Here is a 27,876-nt window from a genome sequence, read left to right on the forward strand (position 1 = left end):
GCTGCACAAAATATACTGATATGCAGGGGAGACATATTTACACTAAATACAAATGAAATCTATTTGCATTCCCATATTTCCTTTAAACTTTTGATTCCTTTATTGGATTTTCCACCTATTTACATCCAATTCACATATTTTACATTTTAAAATTAGTTTGAAAAACTTAGACCTCAAAACACATACAACAAAGGGGGATCTTTTCTGAACTTGGAATATAAACTAGAAAAATACTGGGATTTAAGCAAAGCACAACTAGAAACAGTTTACGAAAACAGTTCTATACATGGATTAAGTACTTTAATGGCATTTCAAGACAAGTAATACTGTATACCATATTGTTGATCTTAGTTTATTCATATTAAGTAATATTGTTGTCTAAGGCTAATGAATCCTTATCAGCTTGTCAAAAGTTTTAAGTCTCTAGACAAACTATCTTCCTGCTCTTAAAATCTATAGGATTAGGAAGCCCAGAATCTAGGTCTGCTTTGTCATGATAGTCATCCACCTCTTTCTTAATGCAATAGCAGAACTTTATTATTTGTGTGAGAGACCTGAAAGTGAATTTTCCAGTAAAGAGCAGAGTCCACATCTGCTTCTTTAATTAAAAAAAAAAAAAAGCTAACTTTGCTTTTGATGCAATACCACTCTAATTCTTCATTTTAAAGAATCTGTACTGAGATTCAAATCAGAGATTTCTAGGTTAACCAGTAATCCATTTAAGCCCATCCAGATCTCTCTCAGTTAGCCAGAAAAAGAGCTTACAGGATATGACAAGCAGTTCTTGGTAAGCTTGACTTCTTCCCCCCACCTCACCGCAACCTATTTAGTTTATTAACCCCCAGTTTATTCTAAAACAGAAAGTCAGATCTAAATCAAGGCAAGTGTCTTTTATAGGCACAGGTTAGTTGCTGTACTGCAACTAAAATACACCCCATCCTCTTCTTTTTCCTGAAATGTCAACGACAGATTTTAGGATGGAATATTTTACCCTTTCAGTGGCTGTCCCATTAATAAGAGGAAGCCTATTGCGACTTCTTTGCCATGTGTACTGTTGTGGGGTCTAGAGCTGATGTTCTACCCCAAATCACAATCCTTTGGTCCACCTTTGCTTTCTCATTATGTACAGTATTTGTTCACAAATTTGAAAATGTAATATTTTAAAATATATTAAATATTTATTTCAAAGAACACCCCATGATCTCTGAACAGGAACATCCTATCTAAACCACTTCTTGAAAAGAGAATATTGATTTGTATTTATAGTATATTTTAGCCAGAGTGACTCTTGGCCTTCTGAAGTGATTTACAGTCTTACAGATACACCCAAGAATCACTTCACATCTCACTGAAATGCAGTTTCATCTGGGGTTAGACACTACACAAGAGGAGTGCAGGATAGGAAGTGCAACTATGAGGGAAATATTAGGTAGATGGTATGGAAACTGTGTGCCAGATTTGGAAACCCTTCCCCAACCTAAATAGACCCTTATGCCATGAACAGGCCCACTGAAATCATTGAGACTTAGGACAGCCAGATGTCTGGTTTTCTACCGGAAAGTCTGGTCGAAAGAGGACCTGAGGGTGTCTGGTCAGATCTACTGACACCTAAAGTCCAGTTACTGCATGTAGGGGAGGCCTGTATTCCTGAGTTGGGAGGAATGAGTTTCATCTCCTCAAAAACTGCACAACAGGGCAGCATAAATTCTGGCATTATTTTTTAAAGGCAAACTTCACAGATGCCAAAGAAGTCAGTTTAGACTCTGTGTCAGCACTTCTCTTTATTAACTACCTAAAACTTCTGTAATAAACTTGTAGAGATGTGTTTACTAAGAGTTGGATAAATGTAGTTCAGATGATGTTTCCAGGGTTTGACTGGAAAATCTGCTGCCAAAATTTTATAGCAAACACCATATGCATTTTGTTCCAAGGAATCTGTGGTTGCTCCATAAATACCCAGGGTCTACTTGCAAAATAGAAGAGCTATGCACAAGCTATGCTCATTTTGCTCTCTACTATTTTATCTCCCTTAGATGCTGTTTTTCTATGTGACTTTGGCAACAGCCTTTTTTCACATGGAAAAAAAGTAGTAAAGTCCAAAATTTCACATGAAAGTGCTATACCAACTAGTTTGGGCTTTTTGTGCATGGAGAGGGGGAGGGAGGTTAGTTAGCTAAGTAGAGAGAGACTTTGAACTTTTATTAAAAACATTGCTCTCTCTTCCTTTTTCCCTACTCCCTGCAACTAAGGTATTGATTAAATCACAGCAGTACTTCTTTTATAAGATCTCCAAATCCATTCCTTCCTCTTCTTCTCTGCCATTAACTCTGGATCCATAACCTAGTGACCTCTTCCTTCAGCTACTTCAGCATCTCCATTGCTGGCCTCCTGGATTCAGACACTGTTTCCTTCAAATCTATTTAGCTGCAGCACACTGAAGTAATCTTCCTTTCTCACTGCTTTGTCTAGCTCCCCTTAATTCCCCCTTATCTACATACTTGATTTCCTGAACTGGTTTCCTATTTCTATAAGCATCAGATTCAAACTCTTTATCCTCATCTTCAAGGCAATGCATTTCCCTAAATCTCAATAATTCCTTCTTTGCTGCTTTTACTCTTCATTCTGCCAGTTTACTGTGAATTGGTTACCCCCGATTTTGTCATCTCATTAAGTGACTCCAGAGCTTTTATTATGCTATTCCCTCTCTATCCTTCTTGACTTAATCTTCACCCTGAAGTTTTCTCAAGAGACACGTCTTCCACCTAGCCTTAAACACGGATGTAAAAAACAAAACAAACATGTATTTAACAAGAAATGTATTAAAAACAGCATAACTCAAGATCTCTCATGACTAACATTTGTCTTCATAACTTTATTGAATAATATCAATAAGAAAAATAAGGTTTTGTCTAAGAATGAGCTGGGCCTTCAAGAAAAGCTCACCTCTGTCTGGTTTTTACCCTAAATCAGGAGATTATGGGCTACAACAAGGCCTGCTGGGATGAGGAAAACAGAAAAATCAAAGGTAGACACTATTCCTCAGTAAAGTAAAGGAACCTGGAAAGAGCAGCAGCTTGCTTAGTGGTTCCAGTCTGTAAGGGATCTCGGGAGAGCAGCCTAGGAGAGTGTCTAATGTACAGTAAATGTGGCGGAGAGTGACCAAAGAGGAAGGCAGGTAAGCCAGGGTTGGAAATAGCCCAGGGAAAGAGTGAAATGGAATACAGAGGCTGGAAGAAATGACTGCTTCCCTGCAAGGACTAGGACATACCAACTCCAAGGAAAGGATTGTGGCCCAAGCAGGGTAAAGGCTCTTGCAGAATCCTACCATGAGAAAGATTTCCTTCCCGCACCCCTATATTTGGGTTTTCATTTAACCTGAAGGAGAGGATTTAGTTTAGCCAGAGGGCTAACCTAGCCTATTAACAGAGGCAGAGTGCAGCCCCAAGCAGAGAAAATAGGGTATTACTGTGACTGGACAGCAGAAGAAAAGCAGTATCCTCAGAATGTTGTAGGTGGAGTATTTTATTTTCCAAATCAGAACATTCTCTTTGAAGGGTGAGGGAACACTTGTTAAATTTCAAAGCCAAAGTTTTAGAAGGTGAAGGGACTGACTAATTTTTCCTTTAATATAAAAATACAATATAATTTTCACCTCTCTTTGGTGGGGAAGAAGGGAAGGCAAATGCATGGAATTTTTCCCCCCAAGAATTTTGGAGAGTCCATCTCTAAAGGGTTTTTGTTTGCTTGCTTAACTATAAGACCTGTGAAATCTTGAGTTATTTAATTTACCAGTGATCTTATTATTAAAACTTCTTTTCAACAGTAGACGTTCCAAAAATAAGAGTTTTATTTTGCCATTTTTTCCCCTGATGCAACTTTGAACACTTCACATATAAACTGACAGGATTCCATACAAGTAAATTATAGTACAGGAAATTAGTAAATTCTGCTGTGACCCTGGGATACTCTCAATGCCAACTGGGAGAGCCCCCCCCCCGCCTACTGTAACTCACATCAGGCCTGACACATTCACTTCCCCAGCACACGGTTGTCATAAGATATATATCCAAAGGCATCATGTAAGATATCATATCTAAACTGATGACACTCTGGTCTTAAAAATCATTATGTGATGTATGTAGTGGTTGTGCACAAGTTATAGATGTGTGTGTTAATGTGTTTGGGAGGTCTGCCCTAGACAATGGAATGTGTATTTACCTGTCTCACTGGCTTGGTAACAAGCAGAGGACAGTGAAAATAAATTTATGTATAGGGTAAACAAAGCCATCAAGATAAACGAGTGGGAGAGACCATTTAACAATCATGCTGGGGGACAGAATCTGCTCCACAGGAAGCTTTCCTGGCTCTTGAGGCAGAGACAATGGACTTTGAGTAAAATGGGGTTAGCAAAAAAAAAAGACATTTTAGTTACCCATCACTTAGGGGGACATAAATGGACAACATCCTTTGAGCCTATGAAAGTTGGACCTCTTGACCAGAAGGGCAAGAGTTTCTGGAAACATGATGTAAATGAAAAATCTGTTAAGACAAAACTTGCTCAAATTAAGTTTTAGTCACTAGAAAGCATGTTTTGATTTGTTTTGTTTGTAAACATATGTCTAATTGATTCTTGCTTCCTATCACTTACATATCTGCTCTTTATCTATCAAGTCATTCTTTTTTATTACACAGCCATCTCAGTACTATGTATTAAACAGTGGAGAGTGAGTCCTCAGGTAACCCAACAGGTTGGTGTGTACACTCTCTCTTTGAAAGTAGCAAACACAACTTCTATGAGTGTGCACTGAGAGGGACTATAAACTGCAAGGAAATCTGTCTGGGGAATTTGGGATTTGGGATTCCCTGACCATCTTGGCTAAAGCCACTGATGACTTATGCTCCATGAAGTTATCTAATTGCTCTCTGCAAGGAAAGATTTGGACTGGCGAAGTCCTGAAGAGTTTGCTAGCAAGCTGGACAAGCAGTAGCAAAGTTCACTCCTGTTGAGGTGAAGTGGCAACACAGTGGCTCATAGTTTTGGGTGTCTTGCACAAACTGTCACATCTACCAAACAGCAGCAGTCTATTTCTACAGACCTCTAAGAAGGCTTCCCCAATAGCATAAGGAATATATAGGTGGTGATACAAATCCCCAAGTAATATTTGGTTATCAAAGGCAATTTAAATTTTTTAAAGAACAACTATGTTTAAGGTAATAAGTATGTATGTGTGATGTTGTATGATTAAAATATTACCATGTATATCATTGTTGCTACCACTGTTAAAGAATTGCAACAAATCTTGTACAAAGTAGCTCATGTAAGGTGTCATTGGAAAAGTTATGATTTGCTAAGTATGATTATCCTGTTTATATGCAAATATCATTTTGTATCTGAAGGTATGAACATTGACTATATACCTGTATTTCAAATATGTTTGCTCCTTGGGTAACACCCTCAAGGTAGTCGCATCCAGTATAGCCAGCACATCGTGAATGGACTATTCAAGTTGATGGCCCATTAAAAGGACACTTAGCTCCCACAATGGATATAGAAGAAGCTTGTCTCCCCCACCAGTAAGCCTCTCTGGGGGATGTTTAGGTCAGAAAATGGGTAATGGCTGCTCCTATGACTCAAAGCATGCAAGGCCATGTGCTTTGCTCATGTGATCCTGGACTCCATCTTGTGCCTGTAATTTTCTGCAAACTAAGACCGAGAGCAGTCCCTCCATATGGTAAAAGGTATAAAAAACCCTGGAAGCATCTCCATTTTGCCTCTTTCCTGCTCTAATCTCTGGACTATGGACTTACACTAAAAGGAACATTCCAACCAATGGACTGAGGACTTTCCAATTTTTTTGGAAGTTACCAGAGACTTTACAAGCCAGCAGTTTATTCCATCACTGCTTCAAACCGGATACAAAAACTTTGAGATTAGTGTATTTGTTTTCCTTGTTCATTTTAACTTTCTCCTCCTCCTTTTCTCCTATAAATAAACGTTTAGATATTAGATACTAAAGGATTGGCAATAGCATGATTATGGGGAAAGATCTGAGTTATATGGTGACCTGGCTAGGTGGATGATATTTTAGAATTAGAAGAACCCTTTGCTTGAGGAAATTGGTTTTAAATAACCACTCATCATAAAGTCTAGCGTCTGCGTGGTGAAACAAGGAGACTGCAGTTCTGACTTATTAACCAGTGTGTTTACTTTTGTTAATGGGTTGGTATTTCTTATGAAAGAACAACCACCAGTTTGGGGTGAGTCTGTCCCATTTCTAGCAGTTTGTCCTGGTATTCTCAGCTGTGACCCCCTGAGGCACAGTGACAGTATGCCAAACAGCAATTTGTATAAAGGTAGTCACTGTACCTCTCCCCTGTTATTAGTGAGTGTATCAAGGCAATACTGATCTTTGCCTGTGATCTGCACGAACAGCAGTTACAAAATTACAAAAGGACTAAATCATAGTACAACTAGAAATAATGCCAGCTACAGCAGAAGAGTTACAGAGGTTTCCCAGCTTGTCTCACATCCATTTTAATAAAAAAATGTGTGCACTAAACCACTGGTAAGACAGACTAGGACATTGCCCACAGGATCACATATAAACCAATAATACTGTATAAGAAAATAAGCTCTGTCAATAGGAGTGGCAGCAGATTTAGAAAGAATTCACAGCCAGGTTCTAAAAAAATTAATCCTATCCACAGTTAATATTGCTTGGTTCTAAATAATAAAACTTGCCTGACTGAGACCACAACTGATTATATCAGATATAAGTTAAAGTAATGAGAATCAAAGCAAAATAGAATTATTGCCACCAACATATGATTTTTGTATCTAAAGGGAAAAAGAGAACACAACTCTTATTCAGCTACATAAAACAAAAAGGAGAAAGGGGGAGAACAACAGAGAAACATACAGGGGGCCCGGTATCTTAGCGGGTGTATACACCAGAGCACAAGTTATCTGCTTCTCTCACATTGGCACAGCATGTGTGGAGAAGCAAGTCTGCATGTTGGTCACTGCAGGAGCTGTTGAACTAAACATTCGTACTAGATTATGGGCAACTTCATATAACATTGCTACTTAAAGCAGCTGAAGCTTCAAATCCCTCAAGCTGAATATACCGTTAGCAGTTATTTATTGGCAGACAACAGAAGGGTCTAGTCCACAGTCTTTGTGGCCCTTACCTTTGCAGAATTCTCAAGCCCCTGACAATATACATAAGTCTCACTCTTCTAAACTGGCCTAAAGAGATTGTGCTATACAGGTTCTTGTACCATTCTCATCAACATGGTATTTTAGTGTCTTCCAGTAAGGCATTAACCATCATGACTAACATCTGTCATAGGTGGTTTATTCCCTCTCTTATTCTCCTTATGGGGAGAATTGTGTGTCCAGTGTACATTGTGTTCAGTTTGGGTTTTTAAAACATCTTTACAGCTACTAGCCACATAATTCTCTTGCACGCTGTCACTACTGCCACCAAATGACATCAGAGATTGGTGTGGTCCAAGCATATCATGAATGTTCCCAACATCAGGTCAACTAAATTTTACTTGTGTTGATTATTCACTTCCACTAAGCATGAGAACAGTGTTGGGGGTTTAAAAATTGTAAATCTGGGAACAGGGACAGGATATAGTGATGTTCCTGCCCTATGTCACTAATGCACAGGTTACTCTTCAATGTCCAGTGCTTGCTGCATGCAGTTGACAGTGCCATCTCATCATCTGCCTTCTTGTACTAGCCATTAATGAAGGAAAGATCTTTCTCCAGCAGAGAAATGAGCAATATCACTTTACAACATTATCGTTCATCAGCTTTATGACATCAAAGGGCTTTAAGTTACACGTACATGCCATATCTTAGGCCCCGGCAGGCTGATCTCACTGGGTCGAGTGCAGTTTTACTATATATTGCAGTAAAAATGTTGTGTTACTATATATTGTTCATATTATGGGAAGGATGGAATTCAATCACATCACCAGCTCCTGCTTTTTTTTTTTTGGGCAGCTTTCCCCCTCCACACACCTTAAGAATGCAAGAATGGCCATATTGTATCAGACCAATAGTCCATCTAGCCCAGTCTTCTGACAGTGGCCAGTGCCAAATGCTTCAAAGGGAATAAACAGAACAGGGCAATTATTGAGTGATCCATCCCCTGATATCCAGTCCCAGTTTCAATCAGAGGCTTAGGGACACCAGAACATGGGGTTGTATCCCTGACCATCTTGGATAAGAGTCATTGATGGACCTATCCTCTATGAACTGATCTAATTCTTTTTTGACCCAGTTATACTTCTGGCCTTTGCAACATCCCTGGCAATGACTCTGCATTGTGTGAAGAAATACTTCCTTTTGTTTGTTTTAAACCTGCTGCCTTAAACTCCAAAAGGTGGTGAAGTTCTGAGTAAGTCTCTGTGCCACAGGTAGCACTTCAGCTGACTCAGCTCTTGGAAGGTATGTGGATTTGCTGCCTTGTCTTTCACTGAAAGCGTGGACACAAATGAGGAAATCAACTGACAGGGCTGGCCTTACCATGAGGGGAACTGAGGTGGCTGCCTCAGGTGCCAGTGTGTGTGTTGTGGGGGGGGGGGGGGAGGACTAGGACCCAGAGTGTAGAAAATTGTGTCTGCTGCTGGTCCATATGTATTCTCTCTGCTCTAGGTGCACAGAGATGTTGGAGGAAGGAGGGCACAAGAGACATAATAGGCAGGCAGGAGAAAAGGTAAGAGAGAGAATAACAGACAGCGGCAGGAGCTGCAGGGGGAGAGAGAGAGGAGGTTGAGCCTCTTATGTACCTCTCTAGCACCTCCAGGAGCCTGGACTGATTAACACCAGCTTCTCAGGGAGCTTCCTGTTTCCTGCTGCTTCCATGAACCCACTTGAGGCGAACAGGCAGTCAACTGAAGTAGTAGGAGCCAGTTAGGCCCTTAAGACACTGATATCTTCCCTTACTCAGGCCCTGCTACAAGCCTGCTTATTTGTCCCCTTCAATTGAGTGTTGAGAGCCACTATAGCTGGCACAGAACATGTGAAAAAAGAAGATGCCCCTCTGGGGCAGCATTCAGAAAAAGAAAGAAAGCAAAGGAAGCTTTTCTATCTAAGCAGGAAGGAGCTCTCCTGAGATACATAGTTACAAATGTTCACAGTGAGCCTTCCAGCCCCAGTGAGGATGTGAGTGGTGAGGAGATGCCTGATCTTCCAGTTGTCAGATTGCAGGTGACCTGGCAGCTACTGCAGCATCCATATCTCCATCTCAAATGGATGTAACCCTGCACATTCCTGAAGAAAAGTGTAGATCAGAGAAGAGTGTGGTGGAGGCACAAGAAAGAGCTGCTGCTGAGTTTAGTTCCTTAAGTCTAGATGATTCAGGACTGTGGACCCACTTGAGCAGTAGCCTGAGGGATTTCTTTGTACTGCATGGGCCACAGCAAGTGAAAAACTTCATGTTCCTCAAAGACAATGAAAATAGAAGTTTCCATCCAACACATTACTGGCGTGAAATCCCCAATGGTGACAAAAGTGGAGAGGCCATGGCTTATGTACTCAAAAACCCAGAATGTTGCATACTGTTTTTATTGCAAACTCTTCTGGTCTAATATTCCAGCCACATTGGGTTCTACTGGAACAAAGGACTGGAAAAATCTGGCTAGAAGTCTGGCACACCATGAGAAGGCAGCAAATCACCACAGAACATTCCATAGGTGTCAAGAGCTTGAGATGAGACTAAAGGTTAAAGGCCACCACAGATGATGAGCATCAAGAGAAGATTGCATCAGAGTCTCTTTACTGGCAAAATGTTCTGAAAAGGCTCATTGCCATTGTGAGAATGCTTGCTACCAAAACCTAGCACTGCATGGCACTTCAGATCAGCTGTATGTGCCAAACAATGGAAACTTCCTTAAAATTGTAGAGCTGATGGCTGAATTTGATGCTGTACTCCCGGAGCATCTAAGAAGAGAGTCACCACCCAAGAAATGTACACATACCACTACCTTGGAAAAACAATTCAAAATGAGATCACACTGGCAACAAAAGTCAAACAGAAGATTGTGGCAGATCTGAAGTCAGCAAGATATTACTCTGTTATTCTGGACTGCACCCCTGACATCAGTCATATGGAACAAATGACTTTAGTGGTGCGTTTTGTAACAACAACAGAACCTAGTGAAAATGTCCCTGCAATGGTGACTGTCAGAGAGCATTTTCTAGAATTTATTGACATTGATGATACTACAGGAGCTGGTATGACAAATGTGCTTCTTAAAAAGCTTGAAAATACAAGAATTGCGATAGCTGACATGAGAGGTCAGGGCTACGATAATGGTGCCAACATGAGAGGAAGGAACAGAGGAGTGCAGACACAGATCCGAGAGTTAAACCCTCAAGCTTTTTTTGTCCCATGCAGTTCTCATTCATTGAATTTGGTGGTCAGTGATGCAGCATCAGCTTCTAGTGAGGCTGCTGAATTTTTTAATGTAATTCAAAGCATCTATATATTTTTCTCTGCATCAACTCATTTGATGGCAAATTTTGAAGCAACATCTGGGAACATCCTCTCTGACACTGAAAGCACTGAGTGCCATATGATGGGAAAGTCGAGTGGAGGCGATAAAGCCTATCAAACACCAAATTGGGAAGATAGATGATGCCATAGTTGCCATTATGGAGGATAATGCTATGACATGAACTGTTCGTGGCAGAACAGTGGCAGAGGGAAATGGAATCACCAGAAACATACACAACTTCACATTTCTGTGTGGCTCAGTGTTGTGGCATGGCCTACTCTTTGAAATAAATGTTGTAAGCAAGACTCCAGGGTGTTGGCCTTGATATATCTGGAGCAATGGAACAACTGGACAAAGCAAAGTCATACCTACAGTCTTACCTGTCAGATGAAGGATTTCAAAATGTTCTGAAGAGTACACAGAAGTTGGCAGAGGAACTTCACACTGAAGCTATTTTCCCCACCCATTCAAGAATACAAGAGTCACTAAAGATGACGACATTTTGATTATGAGGCATGGGATAATCCCATAAGAAACCCCAAACAACAATTCAAAGTTGAATTATTTAACCAGGGGAGCAGTGGAGGCAAAAGACATATCTGGCTTCAAGACTAAGCTTGATAAGTTTATGGAAGGGATGGTATGATGAGATGGTATGCCTAATTTTGGCAATTAATTGATCTTTGACTATTAGCAGTAAATATGCCCAATGGCCTGTGATGGGACACTAGATGGGGTGGGATCTGAGTTACTGCAGAGAATTCTTTCTTGGGTGTCTGGCTGGTGAGTCCTGCCCACATGCTCAGGGTTTAGCTGATGGCCATATTTGGGCTCGGGAAGGAATTTTCCTCTGGGGCAGATTGGCAGAGGTTCTGGGGGTTTTTTTTGACTTCCTCTGCAGTGTGGGGCACAAGTCACTTGCTGGAGGATTCTCTGCACCTTGAAATCTTTAAACCATGATTTGAGGACTTCAATAGCTCAGACATAGGTCGGGGTTTGTTACAGGAGTGGGTGGGTAAGATTCTGTGGCCTGCGTTGTGCAAGAGGTCAGACTAGATGATCATAATGGTCCCTTCTGACCTTAAGATCTACGAGGTGCTAAATTGTGCAATACAGTCAGTTGAAGGAACTGCAGCTCAAGGAACACAGCAGTATATTTGGGATGTTGTATGATATTCCAAAACTCCTCACTATACCTGAAGAAGACCTACACCAGCAGTACAGGGCACTAGAGACAGTGTTGACACATGATGACAGTGTTGACACATGCGTGTTACTGATGTGAGTGATTTAGGTGATGAACTGAAAGCCCTTTCAAGATACTTTTCAGCAGGATCAACTTCAAAGTCTGTTCTGGAATATATGTGCACAAATAAGATGGCCACCCTCTTTCCAAATGCTTTTGTTGCTCTGCGCATACTTCTAACACTTCCTGTAACAGTTGCCAGTGGAGAACACAGCTTCTCCAAGCTGAAGTTAATAAAAACACATCTACGCTCTACAATGACACAGGAGAGGCTGGTTGGCCTTGCAGCCATCTCAATAGAGCATGAGCTGGCCCAGACTGTGGACCTTCAGCAGGAAGCAGTTCAAATCTTTGCAACCAAAAAGGCACAGAAAGCACCACTTTGATTATTCAAACAGATAAAAATGCCAGTGTTTACTATGCAGACAAGAAAAGTTACATTTGCTGTTCAGGCGTTTGAAAGTCAAGTATTACTTAAAATTTTTGAACAAGGCATTTTAAGTTGTTAGTTCTCCTTTACTGGGGTAGGTAGCAGAGCAGTACCATGAGAGGAAGAAGGCAGAATTGAGATCTTTCAAAGTTTTGGCCCAAGCGAGGGGCCATGGGGGCATCATTTGAGCTCCCTGCCTCAGGTGCCAAAATGTTGTGGGCCGGCCATCAACTGAGATGAATGTCTCTGGAAAATTTTTTCCTCTGTTGTGCATAATGTATTGTACATTACTACACGTCAATTCAGCATCAGCATTACTAGTTTATTTACAATTCTTTCCTTCTTCAACAGACTAAGAAGAAAATCAATGCAGTTACAGAGAAGAATAATGCACTTGCCACTTGTGAGGTCTGTGCCTATATATTTCATACCTGCAACGTCTAACTCTCCATCTCCACTGTGACATTGAAGTGGTAAGTCAAAAAAGCAAGTTTGAAAATATGGAAGCAAGTTGTGCAAGTAAAACCCAAAGACATGTTGCATGATATGATGGCCCATTATATTACTAACGTTAAGTACCATACAGTGCAAAACTGTATCTCAACAGGAATTGTTACAGCAAGCAAAAGAGTGGATTGATGCAGGACAAAAAGCTCCCTAGTGTAATTTTCAGCAATGAAACAATAAAACTTCCATGACACATCATGTCCTTCAATCAGCTTGGGCATCACACTACGAAGTCACTTGCACAACTTACATTAGAACTTCCCGATACTACATATCGTTTGATGCAGCTCTGCAAGTGCAGGATGATGGTTTAACCTGTACCTCACAATGTCTAGGCTGACTCCCTTTTTGTGAAAAGAAGTATTTTTAACAAATTATAGGCTCGTCTGGTGCTTTATATACAAAGAAAAGTGAAACTGGCAGCCATTGTTTACTCTACACAATGGCAGACTGGAGTGGCAAAGAACTGTAGAGAAAGGAGCAAAGAAAGGCATCCAAGCCAGGCAGTAGTGGCTGTGTTTCTCCACCGTCATTGCTGTGGCCTGGGTGGATGGGGATTTTCTTTGCATGCTCCAGCAAGGGTGGGGTTGGAAATGGCGCTGCTGCATTTAAACTTGTTTTTTTTCTGGCAGACTCAACTGCCTCAATGCTTGGCACTGCTCTCCTGCCAAATGCTCTTTCTCAGATCATAATGAGTATCGCAGGATTCTAAATTCAAACATCAGAGCCAACAGAGGACATCCTGAGATTGCCTCAACTCCTGTGCCTTTTCTAGCAGTGGGTGTGATAGGTTGCCCTGCTTTAATGTGCTACCTGATGTACTGGGATACCACTGAGCCCACCTGTTCTGCCAGCCTGGGTCCCTTTACCCTGTCTTGCTGAGCCAGGCTCTTAAGCCTCTTCTAGCACACACAGGCAGGGCCACACCCAGCTGCAAAGAGAGACAGACACTGAGATCAGCTCTGGGAAGATTCAGCTTAAGGGACTTGCCCCAGCATTCAGGAGCTCACCTCCCTTGGAGTGCAGACCCAAAGGTATATTGTCTTGTGCTGTAAAGAAAGATCTGCACAGCACAAGCTTATAAAAATTTTCTCTCTCCCTCAATGTGAAGAGATATGCACAGCTTCTTCCCTACCAGCCCCCCTGCTCCTTCCCCCGGTATGGACTGCACAAACTGGGTTATTTTATAAACAAGAAAAGTTTATTAACTACAAAAGACATATTTTAAGTGATAATAAGGGATAGCAAGTACAACAAAGCAGATTACTGAGCAAATAAAACAAAACACGCATACTAAATTTAAGATCTTAAAGAGACTGGTTTCAAGAAGTAATTTCTCACCCTAAATGTTATTTTAGGCAAGTTGCAGAGTTTCTGTAGCTCAGAGTTCCAGTTATTTCTTCGCACACACTGGACCCCCCCCCATCTTAGTCTAGACTCACCCCTGCCTTTCCCCACAGGTTAGGTCCTTTGTCCCTCCAGGTACTTTCAGCAGTCTTTCTTCTTGGGTAGGCAATGGAGGAGAGTGAAGATTAATCCCCTCCCCCAGCCTTAAAACGGATTTACCTAAGACGAGAAAACCTTAGTTTGATCCCCATCCCCCTACAGAAGAAAAGTACCAGCAATGTCCAGGGTGGTATTTTGTATCAGGTGACAGGACCACCTGATCTGGTGGTCACAGCTATGTCCCAGGACCCCTCGCAGGAGGGAGAGTGATTAGTATCATCAAAGTCTTATCGTTTCTTCCTAGTGGCCCATCAAGGCTGTGATGGCCCGTTGTCTGGTGGGTGTCCTCCAAATAAACACACAGTTGTAATTGTTACATAGTCAATATCCCTAACTTTAGATACAGAAATGATACATACATACAAATTAGATAATCACTTTCAGTAAATCATAACCTTTCCAACAATACCTTACAAGACCCATCTTGCATAAAATATATCTTACTTAGGCCATATTTATATCATAACTATATTTCTATGAAGACTAGGGGGTATAATGTCACAGCGGGGGCCTCACTGCAGATGGATCTAAGTTCTACTGAGCCCCCATCCACCAGGAAGGAGATCCACAAATCAATCTGTGTTTAACCTGCAATAGATTGGATGGATCTTGGAACAGCTGTAAATCCAGTAGCTTCCTGGGAAATCAGTGTTAACTTTCCAAAGGAACAAAGCCAGAAATATTCGCAGTTAACACCGATAATTAAAATATATCATGTCATTGAAAATGTAAAATTAGACTCCTTGAAAGACATTTGTGCCCAGCAATTGTATGCATTACAAGTTTAACTTTCTGTAAAACAATGAAATAAAATAATAAATAATAATATATTTATCAAGCATTTACCTAGCTGCATCTCGGACTTGATATGATAGTTGATAAAACAGTGCTAAATTGTATAAAATGTAAGCAGTCGGGATTAAATCTGTAGTCTGCCCACCAGAGTTTAAAAGCAGCAAGATCAAAACATTTAGTAAAAATTGCTTATGTTAACAGTACCTTTCAAATCCACTGTTGGGTGTTCATTTACATCATCATCATCACCTACAAAAGTGATGATGGTCATATACAATCCAGTAACAGCACCAAATTTGCTCTCATTTGAAATTCAGTCGTAACTCTCATATTTTATAGGTTGTTGATGTAAATACCAGCTAAACAAAAAGCATGTGTTTATCATCTTCTGTACCATAGTCCCCCAAAACGGGTTAGCGAATGAAGGCCAAGAGTTCTAATTCTATTCATAAATGAGAAATATTAGGTAGAAACTGTACTAAGTGTTTTTAAAATTAAATAGTATTTTTCTACTCATAATATTTTATAAGAGGCATTGCAGTTTGTGACCCAGAGGATCTGTAACGGTATATACACATATATCGTCACACAAAACCCCCAAAGCTTTGAGTGAAGGTTGGTAGACATGTCATACTAACTCAAGCCACAAGCAAATATGCAGTTATGTTAATCAAACTCCCCACATACTATTATTGTGCATTACTGACTAGGATACCATTGTGCCAGGCCAAATTCTGACAGAGGAAATGAATTCTCTCCAGTGATTGCAACAGATCAGGGTCTGTTTGTACAAAATAAGAAGTTGGTCAGATTTTTGTTAATTCCCTTATCATTTCTAATTTTTTTCTCTAAGAAAATAAGGAGCTGAGAATTTAAATGCATTTCCATATCATATTCAAGAGAACTAATGGTGTTTTTCAATGAAAAACACAAGTTCACAAGAAATTGAGTTTGGTCTTCTACATGAGGGTCAGCAACCTTGTTCACACTGTTACGCAGATACTTGAATAAAGGAAAACTAAGAGCTTTAATGTAAATGAGCCACTAGAGGGAGCTCATATAGCCATAAGAGTGTAGTAGAAACACTGACACTAGCAAAAAGTTGATTCAACATTTTTTATAAGGGCTACTGTCTGAATTCAAACAAAGCACATTCCCTAGCCCATAAATCTACATATAGATTCAATTGATTATGTTTTGTTTCTTTGATCAAAGGAACTGTTGAAAAATGGTTTAGTCAAATGAAACATATTTTGGGGGTGATAATTACCTTGGGAAGTTTGTGATCCATACCACACAGAAAAACATGACACTTTTTTTTAAATAAACGTAGATCCTAAAAGATTCTGAATTACTAAATGTCTAAATATTATTGAAATGTATATAGTTTTGCCTAACAGCTATAGAAGTTTCAATGCAGCATAGTTGTAGCCATGTTGTTCCCATGATACCCCCACTTCTGGCCTTCAAACAAGGCCACCTCCCCAAGCTCCTGATCAGAAGCAAGCTCCCCAAAGACCAGGACACACTAATTAAAACAGCGCCAGGCCCTGCCAGAACAATCGATGCAAAACCTGCAGACTTATCTCCACTGCTACAATGATCAACACCTCCCTTGAGAGCCATGGATCCCACACATGTGGTGTACCCCATCCAGGGCACTAAATGCCTCCACAACAATTTTATGTGGGTGAAATCAGACAACCACTATGCTCTCAAATGAACTCACACAGGGAAGTGATAAGACAAAAACACCCTATCACCTGTGGGTAAACACTTCACAAAAGCGATCACTCTATATCTGATCAATCAAGCCTCATCCTCAAAGGAAACCTGGACAACACTTTCAAAAGACAATCCTCAGAGCTTAAATTCATAACTCTGCTAGACACCAAAAATAATGGACGGAACAGAGACACTGGATGTCTGGCTTAGTACAACCATCTGTAACCCCCTAACTCTTTTTTGTCCTATGACTGTAGAGTTGATAAGGGACCATTCAAGGTAGAGGTGGTCTGTTAGGATATGTGCTAACTATTTGTGCTAAACTAGCTATTCCACCTTACCTTTTGCTGGGATGTAGGGAGGAGCTTTCCCAAACCTGAAGATGAGCTCTGTCTCAAAAGCTTGTCTCTTTCACCAACAGAAGTTGGTCCAGTAAAAGGTATAACCTCATCCACTTTGTCTCTCCAATAAAAGTGAATAGGTTTTTAAATAAGCCATCACTAGAAGCTCATCAAAAAAACATGAATTTGATAGAAGCATGCTGATAAAAACAAAAACAAGTCCCCCCCACCCCATTTTAAAATTCTGTGCAAGAATTAGAGGATAAACAAGATGCAATCCCTGGTTATACTATACTCCAAATTAATATTTGCGCTGCATCTTTTGTTTGTCTGATAACGAAACTGAAAAGAAAAAACAATGTGTGTGTGTGTGGTGGGGGGGGGAATGTTCCTACTTTTGGCTACATACTTCTCCATTACTAGAAGAACTAGCAAATCATTTTTGGTTTGATATTTTATCCAATAACGGTAACACCATTTGAATGTGATGGGAAGTAACTCAGCAATCACTGAAGCCTACATAGCCACTAGGAAAAATATTCTTATCTAGCTTACTATCTCATAGCTATGATTCTTATTGCATTTTATAACTCTTCACTACAGTATTGTGCTGTCTTGTTTTATAGGACTATCAAAGGCCCCGATCAAGCAAGTTTGTAAGCACATGCTTAAATTTAAGCATGTGAATAGCCCTATTGACATTAAGAGACTACTTATATGCTTAAAGTTAAGCACATGATTGATTGCTTTGCTGAGTTCAGGCTAAACTGAACAGTAAGAAATGGGTTTAAACTCATGTTAGACTTCTGATATCACCTGAACAAAAGCCTGTATACCAGAATTTCCAGGTGACAAATATTTACAAAACAGTCAGATGGAGGAAAGGAAGGAGGCAATTAATCTAATCTGCTTCTGGTCTCTCTCTTCCCCACATGATCTCTATCTTCTTATTTCCCTAATTCAATTATCTCATCCCGCTATCTCAGATTTCTTCCCTATTTCCCTCCATTTTTCACCAGATCCCTGGTACTAGCCCCAAAACTGTTGGATTTGTTGTGTTTCTTCCCATCATCACCACACTTCCTATTGTTAACACTCCACAGCTCCACATTCTTATGCAAACACTGCCTCTACAGGGATGTTGCCAAGTTACATTTCAGTAGTTCTATCACAGAATCTCATAATCTAAAAATGTAGTGGAAACAGTTAAGATTAGGAAACAAACCTTTCAAAGCCTTATTCTGAAAAGTTTGAAAACCAGTTTCATATCTACAATTTTTGTTTGAGAGCAAAGTGTAAGAATCTGAATTTACTCAACAGTTACTCATAGGATTTTACATTCCCAATTTAATGACATATTTACCTAAACATCCCTAACCAATTAGAATCTAGTGTATTATGTATTTGTCAAGGACAATGATACATGTTAAAAGTCAGTCAGTTTCCAGCATATATAAAAAGGTTGTTTACAGAATACTCCTCTGTCTCTTCCTAAATTTTGAACTGAGATTTGTTTGGGAGCATGTCACATGGGATTTTTTTGAGCTATGTTAGAATATAAACCTCAAAGTTATCCAAAAGGGACCTCTGATTCTGAAATCTAGACCTGTATAGTTCAAATATGTACATCAAGCATAAAGGACTCCAGTTCAGTTACATATGCTGGAAATATCATTCCTAGCATATCTCCTGTAATAATGCCCCAAGATACTTTCAAAAATGTGTGTATTTAAGGCCAGGATAAACCCAATCTTACAACAGACACCAGGCTGACTCACAAATCTGATTTTGCATAAAATTATGGCTCCCAGTAGCTATTCTTTGTGCTCAAAAAAATAAAGAGTGCTTGGAATATTGGAACCTATCTACACATAAGAAACTGCTTTGCTGCTTTTACATAAGAAACTGGAGCAATACCTTTTTAGAAATGATGTACAAGAACACTGCTTTATTTGGCTGAATTAATTAAATGTGTACAAATCTGACAAATCTTTGTAGATCTATATGTGGAGTGTATACCTTCTATATTTCTATACAATCTCTACAAAGTACAATTTGGCCCAAAGTTCTTTAAGACTCAGTTTTCTGTATGTCATCCATTGCCAGGTTCCAAAACGTTACTAGAGTAAGCGTAAGGGCCAGAGGGTGTTTCCTCTTGTATCCCCTGAAAAGTTGACAGAGAGAGAGAGAGAGAGACAAGATGAGAGTAATCTCAATGTCCCATAACATTAATTTGCTCTCTTAGGATTTCAAATGCTACTCAAAACAAATTTTGTCTATTGGAATGTATGTATGTTTGTTTTTGTTTTTTTTGCTTAAAGACAATATAAAACATCTTCGCATATGGCCAACATAAAAACTTAGAGTGGATTTTACTCCATATCCATAAACGGAGCATCCACACCAGGATCTAAGTATCCCTTAAGTCTCACTTAAAACCCATCTGTTCTGAGAGGCTTGCACTTACTCTCAGAACAGAAGCTTCACCTTTGTTGAGTAGAACTTTCAAGCTATTCTTCAAGTTGATCCAAAATGATCTAGAAAAGATCAAGGGTTACCTTTAAAGGACATTCCATCATTAATATGTCTCATTCCATTTTTCATGAAAGTATTCATGGACAAAATCAGCACAACACACAAAATGAAAACAAACCTCTTTTAGATAGTTAGAAGTGATAAACCAGGATCACTAGTAGGAATTGAATATGTTAAGACTGTTAACTCGTACTATGCCACAAAACCATCCTTTTGCTACAAGATGTGTACTAGTTAAGGTTCCTTTTTGCTGCTGAATATCTCACCAAGTGTTTAGCTATCATGAAATGTTTTGCTACAGTGTATTTATGGCCAACATATATGGGATATCACTCAATAACATTAAAAATTATCAACAATAAATGACTAGAGGAGGTCACCAGAAGAGAATTAGGTCCTAGACTTACTTGTAGATCTTGGGGTTATTTACTTCATACTATTCATGCTAAAATGAAGAGAGATAAATTTACCTCTGTGCAAAGGTCTGCACAAAGCCTATGAACCACTGATTCCTCAATACAGAGCTTGAGTGGGACTTATGCGGTGAGTATGCCTTGTGCTGGCCTTTTCCCACAGGGGTGAATTTCAAGACTTGTTTAGATATACTGTATCAGAATGACTATTTTTACACACACACACACACAGTCCACATTCTGTCTTTGACCTGAAGCTTTCAACTCAGCTTTACCAAAACAAGGATAAAATATGACTTTTCTTTTCCATCCAGTCATTTAGACTATGTATTATCGTAGTATCTGGGCTAACCAGCTAGTAACTAGTAACTGGACAACGTTAATGCTTTTTGTACCTTCACCCACCAATAAGAGCATTTTTGTTTGCTTGCAAAGGAAGACTGATTTTACATTCTGAGCGAAAGGCATTGAGATTGTAGTTTTAATGTCTTCCTTTGTCCACATGAGCTATGCCAAAATAATTCCTCGCTTGGGAAGTTAGAAAGTGAGAGTCCTTTCTCAGCTTCCAAGTAATTATAATCTATTTAGTTCTCAGTTATTTTTAAAAAGTTACAAATAAAGAAAAAAAAAGTCATTTCAAAATCATGTTACTGCAGCATATAGATAGTGAGTTTCCTTCATTCAGGGCTAAAAATGTGCCGTTGGTTTTGTACAAGCTACATGGTTAATGTGGGTCAAGTGAAAACTGTAATTTGTGTATGCAATTACCTAATTTGGACATGCAACTAGCTAGACACTTCAGGACCATATCCTGCCTTCAATTTACAGAGAATTCCTATTAACAGTAGTAAACATTGCATCCAGGGGCCCTTAGTGATCACCAAGATGTACAGCATGAAACATAATACCAGTGACATTTACCTTAAATAGATCAGCTAAGGGACCAAATTTCAAGAACTCTGTACTGACAGAGCTCATCTGTGGAAGAGGAGGATTGTTTATATTTTTCTCAACATACTTAAGCAATTAGACATGTACACAGGTGCTGCTTTAAGGCCATCAAATATACCAACTGAAAATCATTTCAAACTGCCTGGAGAAACTAGCAGGCACTTTGATGTGCAGACTTCTAAAAACCTATCTATGGCATAATCTGCTTTAAAATAAAAGGGCAAACCAACTTACTACACAAAATGAGAGCTATTTTTCCAGGCAAGGAAATCACAAGACAGTTGAACACCAACTGAAATGAAAATGGTTCAAAGGAAAAATAATGCCTTAAGACACCACCACCAATGCTAACATATTATGTAAAAGTGGGAAAAATAAGTTTAGTAACTAAACAGAAACTGCCAAATAAGGAGCACATTGCAATATCAAAAAATGTCCATGTGGGTCTAACTTATCAATCTCTGATTCTGTAGCCCTTATTCATGTGAGCAGTCCCTTTCAATTCAGTAGTTGGGGTTGCTCAATACCTCTGAAAATCAGATCACTTATTAAGTGCCTGAGTCTGGAATTAGATATAGGATTTTCAAATGGAACTAAGGGAGTTAGATGCCCATGTCTCACTAAATAGTAGTGGGAATTGGGTACTGTGACCCTCGGAACCTCTTAAAGCTAATTGGGAAAGGTTTCACTGTTCCATAACAGTAACTCCTGACAGGCCTGACAAACTCACTGCACCAAACGCATCGCTTTCACAGTAATTATCCAGAGAGGGTCAAATGAGGTATCTAATAAAATCATATGTCATACTGATTCCCATAACGGTTGAGGGAGACATGCACGGATGACATTTAAGTTGTGTGTAAAACATTTTCAGTACATATAAAATCTGCACCCAAGGCAGAGCTGACAAACCGTACAAACCATTTTGGGTCGGACAAAGGCTGTTGATTCACCTGTCTCTTCATTGGCCGTATACATTAAACATTGTAGGCCAACACAATAGAAGCCCAATTTACATGCGAGTCAACAGGGGGATGGGAAGTCAAAAGTAGATAAGATACTGGAGAATAAACCTGAGGTGGGGGTATCATCTGGGGCAAATCAATGAATTTTGGCGGTATAAGAGGATGGCAAAAAATCACACCATTTTATGCTTCACCGAGGAAGCAAAAATAGTGCTTTTGGCATTCATGAAAGGGGGATCACAGATACGAGGGTTGGAATCGCTGAGAGAATGCTTTAGGTGAGATAAGCTCCGTTAGACAACGGTTTTTAGCCTGTTTAAGTTGAGTTTAGATTCCAAGTGTGTTATACTTTTTATTTTATATGTAACCATTTCTGTTATTATCCTTATCCATACAATCAAAGGCTCAGATTTAAGAGATAGTGAATGTCTGCACAATAAATATACATCAGAGCTTGTCCCCCGAACCCATCCTGCACCCCAATCCACTGCCCTGAGCCCCCTGCCACCCCCCAACCCCCTGCTGCACCCCGCACCCCTCCTGCACCCCATCCCCTTCCCTGAACCACCTGCTGCACCCCGCACCCTGACCCCCTGCCCTGAACCCCCGCTGCACCCTGCACCCCTCCTGCATCCTGACCCCCTACCGTACCTCGCACCACTCCTGCACCCTGATCCCCTTCCTACACCCCAACCTTCCTGCACCCTGACCCCCTGCCCTGAACCCCACACCCATCTTGCACCCCAACCCCCTGCCTTACCCTGCACTCCTCCTGCACCCTGAGCCCCCTGCTGCACCCTGAACCCTGACCCCCTGCCCTGAGCCCCTGCCACATCCCACACCCCTCCTGCACCCCCTGGGGCAGGGAGGGGGCGGAGTTGGGGAGGGGATTTCAGGGAAGGGATTGGAATGGTGACAGGGAAGGGGTGGGAAGAGGCAGGGCAGGGGCGGTGGGGAAGGGCTGGAGTGGGGGGCGGGGCCGAGGGCGGTGGGGGGAGGTGTCAGTAATGCGGCTCTCAGGCCAATGTACTAGTCCTCATGTGGCCTTCATGGTCATTTGAGTTTGATACCCCTGGACTAGATGCAGCTTACTTGGTTTGAAAAATTCTTTCATGTTAGTGATGGAAAGAACCAGTTCAAATAAAATAAGTGACCAAAATCTTTTTCAAAACTCAAATCGAACCTTTTCTGAGATTTGCAAAAGCTTAGTCAGCTGCTCCCCTCACCCCCACTCACTTTCATATTCATGCATACCTCTTCACTTTCTGGTTCTTGAAAGACCTGAAAGTGGAAATGCAGAGAAAGGATAGATACATTTCCATCCTGACCAGAAGCAGGAAGTACCAAAATATCACAAACAAAAAGCCTGTTCCCATGACATTTCAAGTCCACTTTTTTGGACTTTGAAGTCTGGATAACTCCTGGATGCTTACATGAACTAAATTCCGGAACTTCCCAAGTCTGGCTCAACACGACATGTCTTTTGAGAAAGCTTTTAAAAACTGATGAAATACATAATACTAATGAAAAAAGCATACTCTTTCCCCTCTGCAGCTAGTTTTCAAATGACATGCTCCCTGAAGTTCTGTATGATAGGAGTTTACAGGAGTGCATGTAAACATTGGTCTTTGCTTTCCTATCACACATTTGGCAAACATATTTAGTCACTGAAATATAAATGGAAAGAAATATCTGATTACTGTTAACTATACTCTCCAATATCCCCAGACTAGCCATGTCATAAATGGTTTTCAGGAGGGGACTAAAATTAATATAGTAAATATTTAATGAAAGGATTAAAAGAGAGGCTGTAGTTTCATTTAATTTTAATTGATTATCACATTTTGCAATAATAATATTCTTAAATATTTTGGTAAGCTATAATTCTTAAAGATGATTTTTCCTAAAATATATTTCCCTCACCACTCAGCAATAGTTTTTCCTTCTTTTATACCTTTTTTCTAGTTGTCTTTATTGCATCTTTGATAGGCCTAATGTTACACTCTGCTTTTTAAATTTCTTATCCCGCTGGCTTTTTCTATAGAAGTATGTTCATGCTTTATGAACACACTGCTATAGCCATGAAAATTCACACCTTTTCTGTCCAACTGCAACTCTCTGATCTGAAACAGAAAATCTCTCAGCTAAAAAATAACTCCTAGCAACATTTTTTATCAGTGTCAAAAAGAACTGAAGTGATACATACACCTGAGAATAAGTCCAATGATGATAACACACTAACACATGTTTATGAGGGAGATTAGAAATCTCATATCTACAAGACCCAAAGAAAGGAATGAAGGTGGTTTGCTTCGTGCTATATATCTCATCTAAGACTGAAATAAAGCAGTTACTTTCTAAATCCATAAGACAATCACTGGTTTACTAGCTTAGAAATCAATGCCAAAAGGTCACAGCGACCAGGCACAGCTATTATTGACTTCAGGTCAGAAAGATTCATTATATTCATGATTACAAAGTAAGATTTTTCCCTCTGAGCTCTTCAATGTGGAGATCATATTTGGGTCCCATTAATAGTTGGGTTTGAGTCCATATTCCAACTGTAGAACTTGCAGCTACGACATGAGTGCCCCCTAGTTCCAATGATGCACTGCTGGAGCCCTTTGCTTTAGGAGAGAATGTTGAGCTTCCTCAATTTCCATTGCTGGCACTGCAGGTGCTAAATCAGTACTGAAGTGATGAATAATGGTGTCCTACAGATTAAATAACCAAGTTTGTTTATTAGGTTATACACAGTGCACATTCATGATCGACTGCTTTGGGTGTTGGCTGTCCAGTTAAAAAACTTGTGCTTGTCCTGACCCATTATCCAAACCACCTCGCATTGAGAGCAATTTGGAGGACACTGACCATATCTACTATCTTGTAAGGCACTGTATTTATGTACAAACCAAACCTAAAAATGAAGGTTTGTCCAAACTCTAATCATCCTCAAGATGTACACAAGCAACTTCTGTGTATTTGGGTATTTAATGGAAGGCAATTTATAGCTATTTAAGCAAAGGTCCATAGGAGGCAAGGAACAAATTATCAAAGGCCTAATAGGTGGGTTACCGAGGTGATGAGGCACATCTGGCAAGTTATCTAGATGCATGTAGCACAAACTCTTGGCAACATCTGTTTCCCTGGTCTCCTGTTTCCCTGCTGCTTCCTTTCTCTTGTATCAAGTGGCCAGACTTATCATGCTTTTGCAAAATGAGCTGTACTTACTATTGTATTAGGTTACTTATTTTGCTGTAATAAGTGCCTGCAGGAAAAGACATCAAGATACAACATAGCTGCTTTCCCAAAACAAGCTGGAGTCTGCAGATATTATAAAGATTATACCAGATTATACCAGACCCTGACTCTTACTTACACCAATTTAACCTGGCCTGAGCACAAAGGAGAAAAAAAAATCAGTTTGAAAGTGACCTATTCAAATAGAATTTTGTTTGTCCCTACCTTGTGTGTGTCTTACAGACCGTATGCACTTCTAGGCAGGGATGGCTCTTTTAAGGCATATGTGCTACAAGTAGCACAATGGGATCCCATTGGAACCATTAGGTAGTACCATAATACAAATAAAATCACACTAAGTATTACAAAGTAGGAAAGTGAATACACTGATTTCAAAAGGATATAACTAGAAAATCGATGCCTCGTGCCATTCCTACTTTGCACCTTCTGCATAAGAATAATGTTGAAAACATGATCTGAAAGGATAGTGATGTTCTTTTTTCCAATGATAACACACCTAAGTATGAAACTACATTGAACAGGCAAATCTTAGGATTGTTATAATAAATATACCCTATCAGACTATTCCCATGAATCTAATAGGCTAAATCTGATGAGCTCATTAGAAAGTCCCGGAAAGCCCAAAATTTTGATTACAAAAATTAAACAATTTTTTGTGGAAAACTCATAATTTCTCTCTTTTTTTAATCTTGCACAATGAATTATAGTACAGATGGTTGACATGGGACTGCGAGTCTCATGGTGAACACTCCAACCTTTTTTGTCTCATTGACCAGTTTGAAATCTTTAGATATACCTTAGAGAGGAGATTAATAAGAATAAAAGGATATATAATAATTGATGGTATACAGAAGGTAGACAGAGGACTTAAATTGAGGGAGAACAGAAGAACAAAAGGACGTCCCGTATAATTCAAAGGTGGCAAATTCAAAATTGATAGAAGGAAATCCTTTCCCCCAGTAATATACAAGTACATTGTGTGACCCATTGCCACAGGATGTCCCTGAGACCAAGAATTTAGCAAGATTCAGAGAGGAATTAGACTTTTATATTGATAACAAGCATATCTGGGTTATAGATGCAAAGTCTTAAACTAGAGTTTTGGGTGCACGTTTGATGGAGTTCTTCAGGGCTTAAATTTAAGTCTACCTATTAGTAACTAGGAAGGCTATGTCTACACTTATAGTGCCGTGTAGAGTACAGGCCCTACATGTGTAGCTATACGCCACAGTGAAAGGAAGGCTGTATCCACACTTATCACTGTGGTGCGTAGCTACATGCTGCAGTGAAAGGCTCTGGCAGCAGTGTGACGGTCCCAGGGTACCCAGGACAGTGTTACCTTATTACCCCCATGCTGGAAGCAGGGGGAGTCTTGCTTATGCCTAAACTGGGTGTCAGCATCCTGATACCACCAGCCTATTAGTCACCCAAGCACACTCCTCTGGGCTATGCTAGCTGTTCTTTTGCCTTGCAGGTTAACAGTAGGTGAACCTGAGTCCCTTTGAAGCATTCCAGCCTCTTATCCACTGAGCTCTCACAGAAATACCAGGTCTGTTGTCCCCAAAGAAAGAGAGTGTACACACCAACTTGTATGACTGAACTCAGGATCAGCACCTTGCTTAATATCACAGCACTGAGATATAGCAAAGATTCAAGATTCAAATGATAGCACTAGTGTGCAAGATTACTGGGAACAAATGGTTACATATATAAAAAGCATGATGATGATTATTCTACAGACCAAACTTAAGTAACTGGTCAATCTCCTGTCTAAAGAAGTTTCTCACCCCAAAAGTCCTATGCAGTGTTTCAGCCAAGGTTGGCTGAGATCCTTTCATGAATGTTCTGTTTACTTGCTTAGTGCAGGATAAGGGGATGTCTTTTTTGCCTTCTACTTTTATTCCCCAAAGTTCATTGTCTGTACTCTCAGACAGTGTAACCACCTGTGGCTTGTTTTCCCTGTGTGCTGCTGCCCTGTTGACTTTACATCTCTTCAATAAACTTCACAGTAGAATGGCTAATCCATTCCGTTAGCTTGCACTGCTTAATTTACATCCAACAGACATCTCGTATTACAGAAAACCTGTTTTTTCCACTTCTGCTGGTGATTCGTACCTTCCTACAGCCTCTAAGAACGTATTTTATAATTTTATATATATATTTTATAAACTCCTTACATAGTATCTGTACATACATTTCACAATGATATTAATGAGCGGTGTGACCCCAACTTTCATTGATGACCATGGTGGTGAACCACCATGTACATGCCAGAATCAGGAACTTCCTGTAACACCCTTGCCAGATGGCATAGAGGGGTTCTTGGTTATAAGTAGCAAGGCAGTGGGGAAAGACTCTGGTAGTTCCCTGCTGCTGGAACCTTTCACTGCAGTGAGGAAAGGCTCTGGCAGTGGGAAGGCAGCAGGAAAGGCTCACCTCCAGCAAACTGCTGGAGCTTTTCCCATTGCCAGAGCCTTTCCTTGCAGCAGGAGGCAGCGTGACACTACACTACTAAAAATAGCAGTGTTGTTGTGGGAAGCACTGCTTGGGATGTACAGAGACATGCAAGTTACATAACCTGGGGATTCAGGCACAGAGCTGTCCTTAGAGGGGTGTAGGGCCCGGGACAATCCCCATTCCACCCCTTCCCCCAAGCCCCCACCCTGCCTCTTCCTGCCTCTGCTCT

General features: G+C 40.2%; 1 protein-coding gene across 14 annotated transcripts in view; it reads right to left on the bottom strand.

Annotated features, from left to right (window-relative positions):
• Positions 1 to 27,876, bottom strand: part of MARCHF1 (membrane associated ring-CH-type finger 1) — a 471,750-nt gene that overhangs the window by 266,410 nt on the left and 177,464 nt on the right. The window lies entirely within an intron of this gene.

This window comes from Mauremys reevesii, linkage group 5, assembly GCF_016161935.1.
Source record: "Mauremys reevesii isolate NIE-2019 linkage group 5, ASM1616193v1, whole genome shotgun sequence".
Lineage (NCBI taxonomy): Eukaryota > Metazoa > Chordata > Testudines > Geoemydidae > Mauremys > Mauremys reevesii.